This window comes from Mycteria americana, chromosome 7, assembly GCF_035582795.1.
Source record: "Mycteria americana isolate JAX WOST 10 ecotype Jacksonville Zoo and Gardens chromosome 7, USCA_MyAme_1.0, whole genome shotgun sequence".
Taxonomy (NCBI): Eukaryota; Metazoa; Chordata; class Aves; order Ciconiiformes; family Ciconiidae; genus Mycteria; species Mycteria americana.
In genome coordinates, this window is record NC_134371.1 from 58,089,519 (window position 1) to 58,101,844 (window position 12,326).

The 12,326-nt window shown below is 43.3% G+C and overlaps 1 protein-coding gene across 6 annotated transcripts in view; it reads left to right on the top strand.

Annotated features, from left to right (window-relative positions):
• Positions 1-12,326, top strand: part of ST3GAL3 (ST3 beta-galactoside alpha-2,3-sialyltransferase 3) — a 190,788-nt gene that overhangs the window by 149,350 nt on the left and 29,112 nt on the right. The gene's annotated exons all lie outside the window — the stretch shown is intronic.

Below are 12,326 nucleotides of genomic sequence, written 5' to 3' on the forward strand. Positions count from 1 at the left end.
GCTCCAGTTGGATTTTTATTCGTCTTTAGATCCTTTTCCTTCCTTATCATTCTTAAATGAAGAGACCCAAGCAGAATTTACCCCCTGAAAAGGCTGAATCATTGCCCTAGTAGGACATCCTTTCTGGGATTGCCTCACCATCCTGCTTTATCCTGAGACAATTTCTTCCTAAAATTGTCATCTTCTAATCTCTTCTGATGTCTGCTGCTGTCCAACTTGACAGTTGCTCTCCTTTCCTAGATATTTGATCAGTCCTTCCTTCTTCATCCATGACTCAACCAAAGTCAAAAAAGATGGATAATTTAAAGAGTTGCAGTTTCTCCACATCTCTTCTTTTGAAAAGCCAACATGAGCGAGGGCCAACCGAAGAGCTAGTGCAGCTGTCTTGAAAAAGCATCAGGAGGGTGCTCATGTTGCACTCTCCCTCTTTGGCAGGCTCTGGCAATATTCAGACATCAATATTATGCAAATCCTGGTAGGTGCCTTTCAAGGTCATAGTGCATGTAAACTCAGGTTAGCTGCATTGATCAAAGATAGGCTTGGAATATCTGAGGCAATGTAAAGAAATTAATTCCAAATCTGATGCTGATCTTAATGAAACGTACAATTCCATAAACAGCAGAGCTGACAAAATTGCCTGTGGATTTATGTCCTGCTCCTTCGTGCCTCCCTCTTGCATCACAATATTCTCAGATTTCCCCCACCTCATGAATATCCAGTATGCTCTATCCTCCCTTTTATCCCTCACTACTGCCTGGTAGTTGCATGCTGGCCAAGACATGTATGTTCACTGGCCCGTACGTACGTGATTGGGCACCTGGCAAACCAAATGAACAGATAAGCGCTGAGCTCACACGGCATCATCTCCACCTGGCCTCACGTGCAGGCATGTGGGTGTCTCTTCTGTCGAGACGTACATGGCTTTACCACCAGTGCAGCCCATGCCTGCTGAGGATATTGCATTGCCCACATGTGCAGCAGATGTTCCTCCATACTGGAGTCGTGCTTTGTGCATCCAGCACATGGAAAAAGTCAGAGAACATCGTCAACAGTGAAACTGAGACGTTGCCCAGAGGGTATCAGCTATTCATGCAAGTGTTAGTAGAATAAAGATGTTCTGTGTTAACACTTCAGTAAAGAACTACAAGAATCATTTGAAGTCTGCAAAGCCTCCCTTAGTCTAGGAGATTTGCATTCAATTTATTTAGCTTATGCATGAGATTTTGGGGAGATTTACTAGTAGTCTCTATCAACCTAGAGGGAACATTTTTTCTCAGAAGACTTTTTAATTTAGTAGGAAGAAGTATATCTGAAGCTAGGCAAACGACTGAAAAAGGCAGCACATTTATATCAGTATAATTATTTTTGCTACGTCTGCCCTACAGGCTTGATGAATTTGCTCTTGAAGTCTTAAAAGCAAGACTGGATATCTTGGTAAAGTTCCGCTCAAGCACTGTGAGAGTAAAGGACTGGAAGGAGAAGTTGCTGATGGAGGGAGCAGTGCTCCCTGCTATGCGGGACGTCCAGGAGGATGTCAGCAGGATCTCTCTTGGCCTTTTGAGCACTGCTGATAAGAAATAGCAGAATGTGGTGGCTAGGAGCTGAAGCTAGATAGAATCAGCCTGGGTAGATGTAATTTCCTAGAAATCTGTGCTTATAATACTTGAATTACATACTTGCAGAGGTGAGCACTGACTGCTGACACCTTTTTCTGAAGTACAGACTTAATCCAGTATCTGGGAAAATTCTGTTGCCTGGGAGTACCCAGGACAGGGCTGCACTCTTGTGTTGCCTTCTCGCCATCCTGTTCTGTGACTCCGGGAACCCCTGTCCTCACTCTCTATGACCCGTTTGTTGACTATGAGGAGCAGGATAGCAAGCCAGTAATACCCTTGAGAGCTTTTCATGAAAGTAAGTTATTTGCGTCATCCAGTTGTCTGCAAGGGTCACAGCAAAATTTTCTCTTCCTGAGGCACAATTAGCCAGATCTGGTTTTGTATCCCGAGGGAGAGGGCTTCGTGGAGTCTCTGAGGTGAGCAACCTCCAGCATAACAGAATTCCCCAGAAGAGCCCCGTGGAAAGCATTGCAACACCACAGGATGCTGTGAGTTCACTCATGTGCAGTGCAAAGACTCACAGAGGAGGGGAAAAACACTGATTGATTTTGTAAATAAAATCACATGCTTTCTATCAGTGGCTAAAAAGAGACTACCCTTTCACAGCTCCAGGAATTTTGCTATCTGCATTTTTTTCTTTAAACTGGAAAAAAAAAAGTCTGAACAGTAAATATTTATCCAAGATGTGTGGTTGTTAATATGATCCAGTCTTCAGTCATTTTGAATGGTGTCATGATGACAGATGTTAATTCAGAAAGGAATAGATTGGACGATTTATGCCTGAAACATATGTGTTCCTTGGCGGCCTCCATGGATTGCTTGCATAGTTAGTGCTGTCTTGGGCAGTTTGTAACGTTTTCTCTGCCTCGAAGCACTGAGGGCTCCAGGACAGGGGTTGACCTATATCTCCAGTTTGCTATAATAAACACTGAGGTAACTAAGCTCCCCGTGTGCTTTTATCTTCCTAAATTTATCTCTCCCCCTGTGCTCCAGCTGCGTGTGGTGCTTCTGGTTCTTCCCAAGGAGAACGGTAGCTTCTTTCTGCAAGAGAAGAGGATGCTCCTGTGTGCGCGGGGTGCGAATCCCTGACCTCTCCTCCCCCTCTAGATTCAGCTTCTCTCCTACCTCAACACTTGCAGTTATTTAATGCAAACACTTGTCCTGACAACAGAAGGGAAAATAAACCAAGCCTTGTGAAGGTAGTAAGCAAGAGAGATTCTGGGAAGACCTCACATTTTTTTGTAGTATTTATATTCTTACAGTTGCGAATTTACGGGGGGTGTCTAAGGGTGTTTCTTCTCTTAGTTAAGACCAGGTTTGTAAAAGTATTTGTTAGTATCTTATTTTTTATTTATCTTTTTATTCAGAGACATAAAATCGAAGGAAAATGGCCAAGCTGTTGGGTGCACAAGTCTTTTGGTAGGTCTACTTGGAAGTTTTTCTGAGCCGGGCCATCAGTTGTGTTCTGGTCATTTTCCGAGAATGAACTTTGCCCACAACTGACAAGTACAGAAAATACCGAGCCTGGCCCAGGCAATCAGGACTTTGACTATTTGGAAAAAACTCTTAAATGTAAATGTTCTGTTTGGATTACAGTTTATTTAAATTCTCATTTTTTAAGAATATTAAATAATGTTACTTAAAAAATCTTCTTTTGTAAAGCACCTATTATTAATGCAAGTCTAGAAAATAAAGTAGGGCAGGAACTTCTTGGCATCTTCCCAGCCTCTTGTTATTTTGACCTTTCTGCTTTCTCCTCCTAAAGGATGCTGAATAATTTGTATATATTCTATATGAACACTCAGTGAACATACAAATTATTTGGCTTCTCATTTCAGCAAAGATGCCAAAATAGGAGAAGACAGATTTTCTGTGTACTCTTGCTGTAAAAACAATGTAAAAATTTCCCTAGAGACTCACTTTAAGATAACTTTGGAAAGCGATGAGGGTTTCTAGGCCATAATTCTTCCTGTGGTGATCCTTTAGGTTTTTTTATTGTAATGTGCCAAGAGTTTAGTCTAAATATGTGTTGTTTAATGAGTTGTTGTTTGTATTCAAACTCATGAACCAGTTCAGCTCCCTAAAAAAGACTGTTCTGATGGGTGTCCTCAGACGCCCTGGGATGCCCTCATGCTTTGTCACCAAAGCCTGCAAAGACAGCTTTTTTAAATTTTTTAAATTTTTTTTTTCTTTTGTGCAGGCATACTCTTGTTAGTGGAGCAGGTAGCTGTGCTTATAGTTGGGATCACCTTATGTTTTCTGTTATAAGCAACGGGGAAAATGTTCTATCATTTTATTACACTGTCATCTTTGAGCTGATCTTTTTCCATGCCACGTGTTTGGCACAGCTGGAAAGTTCAGCTAAAATAACTTAGCTGGCTCTCAGGATGAGGCTACTGAAAATGCAGTTTTATCCCTGTTTAAAAAAATAATAAAAAACAGTCTCCCACCCTATTTTGCTGAGACTCTCTAATTCTTCAGGGCAGCGGCTGGGAATCGGTGAGGCTGTGTTACCATGGCAGCCTGCTGTGGCTCCTGCTGTTCTGCGAAATCCCACGGCTCGGTCTGATGTTCCAGGGGGGCTGTTGGACCTGGCAGCGCAGCGCTGCGTGCACGGGGCACGGTCTGTCCTCCCAGGGCTCCCCTGCCCTGCCCGCGCTGGCCAGGTGCCCTCCCCGTACGGCTAGTCGGGATGCAGCATCTGCAGGGATGTAAGAACCAAGTAGGATTTTCCCTTCAGTTGCTCCTCCACAAAGAGACTGGGGCATGGACAACAGACCTGGGAGCAGGGAATCTCTCCTGGGCTCTCAGGAGCCCCCTCTCCTCCTGCCAGCCACCTGGGCAACGTGAAGGAGCAGTAGCCTGGTCTGGTGCATGGCAAGAGCAGGAGTATTGGAGGTTGAAGGGTGATGGGTACTGGGGACAGCAGAGAAAGGAAGGGTTTAAACCAGCTCCTCAAACACTTGCAGGTTTGTTAGGTGTCAATAGTTCAGGAGCCCTATAAGAGGGTGCATCTTTTCTCCTCTAACAGCTGATCTAGAATACAACAGCTTACTGGAGCTTGTAGTTGCACTTAGTAGGACATCCTTTCTGGGATTGCCTCACCATCCTGCTTTATCTTGAGACAATTTCTTCCTAAAATTGTCATCTTCTAATCTCTTCTCATGTCTGCTGCCATCCGACTGACAGTTGCTGTCCTTTCCTAGATATTTGATCGCTCCTTCCTTCCCTAAAGCCCTGGGTTTAATTGCTCCATTTGGTAGAGTTTTTCTTGAGTTTATTTTATTTTAGGTGGATTTTTTTCTTGAGTTGATTTTTTTTTTTTTTTAACATATTAAGTTACCCTTTAGGACTTTTTAAAGAGCTTTGTGGTTCTGAAAATCAAGCTGCCAGAAGTTAGGAAAAGCAAAAAAATAACATTGCATTTTCAACATTAATTCAGTTCTCCTGTGCAGATGTTATCCTTAATTACATAATTACATCCTGGCTCTTTTAGAACACAGCTGTCTATCTAGTGGAGAGGGAAGACTGAGATTTAGACTAATTTCTGTAATGCAAGACATTCACCCTTGGTATGAGTAGTTGCAGAAGCTGTAGAACATGTTGTGGATAGTAGAGAGGAAAGGAGAGGAGAAAGAATGGTCTCCCGATTACAGACACTGAGTATTCCTCTTCAGGAGGTGGTTTAGCCTTTAACTGATGTGATGCCGGTTAGATCAGAATTGCCCCCAAACACATTTAAGTCTTGTGGGGCAGATATGCAGGAGAGCTGGGTGTTCAGCAGGAGAGCTGGTTGTTCAGCAGCAGCAAAGTCAATGGAGTTGTACTGTGAACTTAACAAATGTTCTGAAAATTCAGCTTAAGGTGTCTGAATAGAGCATCAGGAGGCAATGGAAACTGTGGGCATTCGTCTTTGTCTGTTTTCTCCCCTGTAAAATGGTGTAATACATGCCAAGTATCGCAGAGATGCTCTAAATATGAAAGTATTTTTTGTAAAACACTTAGATATATGGCGATACAGGAAAAATCTTGTGGGAAAATTAGAAATTCACTGTTCACAACAGAAATCCTGAGCTGAAGCTCTGAAGTTGCAGGGCTGTTGTCCTACTTCAGCACTTACTAACACGTGGATTTGGCCTTTCAGCCATGGTATTCTTTTAATAGATGTTATATGAGTATGACATTTCATAAACTATGTCATAAAAATAATAGCAAAATAAAGGGGCTCATCCCTTATGGGAATAAAATAGCCTGTAAATAATGGTGATATTATAGGGCCTGTTCTTCTTTGGGATTTTTCTGAAACTATACTACTTTAGATATTTTTTCATTGAAGGATTATTATTATTATTATTCACAGACAAAAAACCACAACAGAAGCATAAATTATCTAAATCCATTCCTTCTACTAAAAACTTCTGTCTTTCCTAAGTTATTTCAAAACAGCAATATTTCTTCAAATTTTGGCTCAAAATCCAGCTTACATTTTGAACAAAAGTGTGTAGTACAGTCTATCCATCACCCTGTTTGCACATAGTGCAAACACGTCTTCTGACACACTGTATGTGAGCTATCGTTTATACTTTGACTTGTGAAACACAGTATTCATCAGAATAATCTTCAGGTTTTCCTGCAGCTCATCTGACATGTTCCAAGTTTCGTTTTTTTCACAGGACAATCTCTTTTTCAACAGCGTTTTGTTATCTTACAACTGTGAACCTTATTTTGCTCTCAGTTACATGGCTAAAACCATAGAAATACATTAAGAAAAAGGAATTCCTTTGCACTTAAAACATAGCATAAAAATAAATGTGCTCTCCTGACTCTTTAGAGCTGGTCTTGGCCTCATGCTGCCTAGTCCTGTGAATCGGAAGATGATGGTTCGTATTAGACCAGCAACACAGGAGGCCCATGTCTGTCTGTAGGTTAGCTGTAGCACTGGAAGTTATGTAGGTCAAATGGAGTTTGAAATTCAGTAGGCCCATTTGTATATGCTTTTCTGCTTATTCGTAATATATGCTTGCAGGTAAACAGGGCAGAAACTCGCTACTGACAGCCATGGGAAAGAGCACATTGCTATGTTTTAGCAGACTGACCTGGTGTGTAACGCGCCAGTGCCACCCTCACGTCCCAGCTGGCTTTTGTCACCTTTGAGGTCGCTGCTTTCTGAGCTGGTGTCTGTGGACGGGGCGGCTTCCAGTTTCTTGTGTAGCCAGGGTGCCATATAGTTTATATGTCTAGCACAAAGTTTAAAGTCCGCAACCACTACTTGGAATTAAGTTTCCCTTTTCTTGTGGTTTTCAACCTGGTTATCAAACCTAAAGAAACTAATCTCTAGCCAATGTAGTGAAGTATTATTAGCTCAAGTGTACCAGTGAAGAAGCATAGTTAGATTTTTGCTTTTAAAAAAAAGGCTCTAGTAGTACCATGTATTAAGAGATGCGTTTGTCTCCATCATGCTTTGCTGCTCTTTGCCATTGAAAACACTGGGTAGAAAATGTGTTTGGGTTTCACACTGAGAAGTATTAGTAAGAGCTAAATTTGGGGTGTTTACAACCTGTCAGGAGTTCTCTTGGGTTCTGTGAGGCTGTTGGGAGATGGGGAATACTGATAGGGGAATGGCCTGAGAAATTACAACCGTTTGATTTTAGACTTGGTCAGTGGGATGGTATTCGGAGAGAAGAAACAGAAATTGTAGAAGATTAGAACTATCATATTGTTGGATAGCCCAAGAGCTGCATCTCTTTTGGCAGTGGGACAAAGAGAAGATGAGGGAAAGGCTTGAGCACAATCTGCAGTGTTCCTGCTTCAGGCAGAGTAAGAGCTTTTCAGTGGGGCAGATAAGAGTGGAATAAGATGCTCTACACTCTAGAGCATGTCTAGGCTCTAGAAACTGAAGATAGGGAAATTCAGAACAAGTGCTGACTATCGGAGCCATGTACAGAGGGTGGTGAGGGGTTCTCCATCACTTTGAGAAGGTTGGGTAAATATATTTGAAGTGTGGGCTAGTGGGTCTGGCAGTTGACCATCAACCCAGACTGCAGGCTCTCAGCACCTCTGTTCTTGTTGCTAAAAATTCCTTGTTGCTTTGATAATCGGCGCAAATGATGCAACTTCATTTATATTACCACTTGTAGAAGAGCATTTTCTAGGCCTCCATGTCTACTTGACCGCTGAGAAATGCAGCGTTGGCTGATAAGATGGTTATTTTCTAGTGGAAACACATCTTCCACATCTAATCCAGTCATGCCTGAGCAGAAACCTTCCAAATCCATTCTGCAGATGGATTGCAGTGATCCTGCTGTACCCCGTGTTTGTGTGACAGTGAGTGCGTGTGGATGATGGCTATAGAATAAACCCCATTCCAGCCTAGGTGGGGGCAGAGATCCCAGTGAACTATGTGCTCCCAGGCACGGTGAGGTCTTGTGACTGGTATGTCGTCCCCCAGCTTTTTCTTCCCCTCGTGTCCTTCTTCCTCTCCGTTTCTGGTGTTATCAGAGTTTGAAAGAGCAATGATCTCCATTTACCACAGGTTCTCTCTCCAGCCTATTCATCTTTCTTGTTGCTTTGCAGCAGAGTATTGCATACCTAGACTTTATGCAACTCTGTGTTGTGCTTAGCTGACCTTTGCAATCTCCCTGTCCCCTTCCCAACAGACTTACAAGTTTTGCAGAGCAATGCTGCTTGTACTCCCAAATCCAGCAGTCTCACAGAGGTACAGAAGATGCAGCATCCATGTCATCAGGATGCAATAGCATTACCCCTCATTTTGCTTAGTTTATTAGAAATGTTGTTATTCTGGGAGGCTCAGCCTGCTTCTAGCTGTTTGTATCTTCTATTGAGGTGTGCTTCTTGGCTAAGGCTCCGAGTTTCCACATTTTATTTTAGCATATGTTGTGATTCGCCTTGGTAAATCTGAGAACAGGAGATGGAAAACTGAATGGAGACAAAAATAGCTTACAACCAGCTGTCCCTATTACCCTTCAGTGTTCTGCAGATAGGCAGAATGAGGAATTATAGCTGGATTGTCTTGTCCCTGTAGCTATTAGGTGAGCCCTGCCATTTTTTATCTCTTCCTCATAACCTGCCATCTCTGGTCTGTCACGTCTATACCCGTTTATTCCTGGAGTGGTATCTCTAGAGGGGGTATTTCTGCTTCTCTCCCTGGATGAGAGCTGTACAAGAGACTGGCTTGAAAGCCCTGGCCCATCTAAATTCTTTCTACTTTTTAAATAGTCTCCTCTAAAGCCTTTTGTGGTGTCCTTCACAATTAGACAACTTTGAAAATACTCCAAGATTGCTTAAAAATGCTGCGGCCCTCAGAGACTTGCTTTTCAGTCATGTTTTCCTGTCTGCCTCTCTGTGGTGCTAGTTTCTTTATGCTTATACTATAAGCTCTTTTTGGCAGCCCTTGGCACCGTGAACGCTGATCTGTGACTGAGGCTCCAGGTGCACAGTAATACCAACAAATAAGAAAGGTGGGAACTTCACACGGGGAAACCTGATTTCCAGCCTGGACCCTATGGTTTCCACTCGATGCCAGGAGGTGATGAGGTACTGCGGGAACATTGCCGAAGCAGTTTCCAGACTCGCTTTCTGAGTGATTATCATTAGGATAATCAGGAAGGGAGATACTGCATCTTCAGAGGCCCACCCTCAAGCACTGCAGGCTTAGTCACTGTAGCGGAGAACAGGGGATGCCCCCAACCTCAAACTGCGAGGCTGAGCTCCCGAATCTGGCAGGAAAAGCGTGCCTTCCCTCCCAGTGCCTGCTGCTGCTCGGGTGGCTGCCTGTCTCCTCCCAGCCTAAAAAGGGACAGCGTTCCCTGACGGGAAGTAATTGCTTTGGAAACCTCGCTGCACATCTGTGTCCAATCAGACTGAACATCCACAGCAGGCGTAGCGGCGGCCCGCGGCCGAGCGTCAGGGGTAGCACGGAGCCTTGGAAGGGGCTGCGCTCCTGACGCCGCAGCCCCCGAGGGGGTTGCGTCAGGGGAGCAGCCTCCCGGGGCTTGCAGTTGTGGTGGTGCTGCGTTTTGTAGCTTGCCAGTGACGAGCTGCAGAACAAAACCACAAGGCTTGAGATGTAGCTCAAAACTACAGGGTTTGTAGAGCCAAACCACAAGGCTGAGAATTTCAGTAATTGTAAGCCAGGAAAACAGGTTTTAGTTCTTTAGCCCTATACGGGGCTTTGCCTGCTGCATAGGTGGAAGTATGAGAGCCGTCTGCTGAGACTCCACGTTTCTCCCTACAATTGTTTTAGAAACTACAGAGGGAAAACACACCAAAATGAAAGATTAACCCAGAGGTCCCTCAATAATAATCTCAGGAGAACTTCCCCGAAAAGTTACAGGGAAGAACACAGAGCAAATAGAAATGAGACCGAAGGGAGAAACCAGAGCAAATTCAGAGCAGTGTGATAGCTGAGGAGAATGCTTAGGGAAGTAGTCTGGATGAATGACAGGAGAAACAGCCACACAGAAGGGACCAAAGTGGACAGGTTGTATTCCCAGCTAGGGATAGGGTCCACATTTATTTTGCACTGGCATTGAACTAGCTGAGGTCCGAGCGGTTCACACAGCCCTGGGAAAACGGGCAGCTGTGATACGTGTAGTTATCTGTTTCTGAACAGCTCAAGCAACAGCAAAGAATAAAAGTCTCAAATGTTTGTAATCTTTCTTCTTTTTCTTTTCTCTTTAATGTTTCCTGTGTAATGTAAAAGCTATGTAAAACCTACTTAAATCCCAGAACTTCTGTAGAATCTCCCATGGAGTGTGAGTCCAAACAAAAGGCGGCTTTTGTCCACTTTAAATAGCTTGCAGACCTTTGGTTTGAATTGTTTGCAAAATTTAGGCAATGCCATGTTTAGAGTTGCACGTGAAACCGTAATTGAACTTATAAATTTATTTTAGTTTCAAGGTCACACGCTATTTTTCCAGGGTGTGCCTGCTTAAACCCATGATAAGATGGTTTTGCTGAATGAGTAGCTGCTCAAGATTTTTGTTTATCATCTTTCTTTCTGTGAGACCTGGAGCGTGCTTAATGCAAGTGGAATCTGTGATTTTTTTTTTTTTTTAATTTAATTTTTTTTCCCCTCCTTCCCTGGAACTGAAAGGCCTCTGCTTTACGTGTGCCTTTAGGAAATTCCAAAGGTTTAATATTTATCCAATTTTTAATGAATTTTCACAAGGAAGCAAAACTCTGCTGACATACCAAATCCCTTGGTCAAATGGATGTTGGACTTTATTAACATTTGTAAAGTTGATTTTTTTTTTCCTAGTATTTTTTTAAATGGTGAGATCACTCAGTGGCTGAAAATATCATATTATAATGGAAAGTGTTAGACCGCTTTGACACCAGGCATTTTTTCTAATTCAACTATGATGAAAGAACACGAGTGTTAATTAGGATTTTTTTCCATTTAGGGTCCTGAGAGCACTTTGCCATTGTCAAAATGTGAACTTAAGCTCGCAGGATCCTTGCCCTGGTCAGCAAAAGTGTGTTGTGTTTGGGCAGCTTTGAGGGGGCACGTGGGATCTAAAACAGGATAGCAATGGCATTTGCCTTCTTAGACTGTTGGTTTGGATAACAGCATGCATCCTCATCAAGTTTGCTGTGTTAATGCCTTCTGTAGCAAGAGCCATCTACCAAAGTTTCATTCTTCAGGATCTGAAATTCAGCAGCTAAAGGTAACCATGGGATTGTTCCATAAAGAAGCCTCTGGAAGGTGTTTAGCACCACGTGGCGTGAGAGCTCACAGGAGCCATGCGCAGTGCAAGCAGTGTGTGAAACGCAGCAGGCATCGGCTGTGGCAGAATTACCATCGATAACTACAGGGGTAGTCACTACTGGGCAGGGGAGGCTCCTGAGGATTTTGCAGGGGATCATCAACATTTTCAGCAGTGCCTTGAAAGCAACTGTAAAGTCACTGTTAAGCTGCAAGCAACCCAAAACTGGTGTAAATAATGACTTCCAAAGCACATGCTTTTTATGTAGAGTGTAATGTCTGCTTCCGTTGCTTGTCATGGAGATTACAGGAAGATGGCTTAATGCTGCGAGAAGGAGGTATTCAATCAGATTACCCTGCCAGAGCTGTTGGCTAGCAGATTTTAAAATTCCTGCCATCCTCCCTGTGCCTTGCTCTGAATTTTTAACCCAAACAGAAATGGAACGTTAGAACGTAATTGTTCTGTAAGTCCTGTGAACGTGGAGCCTCCGGTTATTTTGAGGGCAGTACATGCTATACCCACTAACATCTGGCCCAGCAGGAGCAATGATATAAAGTAATGTGGCAGAGAGGCACGAGCCCCTCTCTAGGCAGGGCTGCCTAGCAGGGCAGCAGTATTCAAGGCCAGTGTTCTCTCATGTTTGCAGGGTGAAGGCTTTAATTAAAAAACAATCTATTGGGTAAACATAATGAACATACTTAGTTGTTTTTTCTCTTGTACCATGAACATGCATGACTCTTCACAAGACGAGATGGCACCTTTGTAAGCTTACCGCTTAATTCACGTGAAACCTAACAGAAGAGGATAAATCTAGGATAAAGTGGGAAGCATGTAGCTCACACTGGAAGTAGAGCTGTACGGTCATTTTTAGCTCTTTGAATGTTCTTAAAAGCATTTGCTATCCAAGGGTACATCCCCTTGGAGGCAGGTGGGAGCGATTACAGCGTGTGCTGGAATGCTTAAGCCATTAACCAAACTAGCT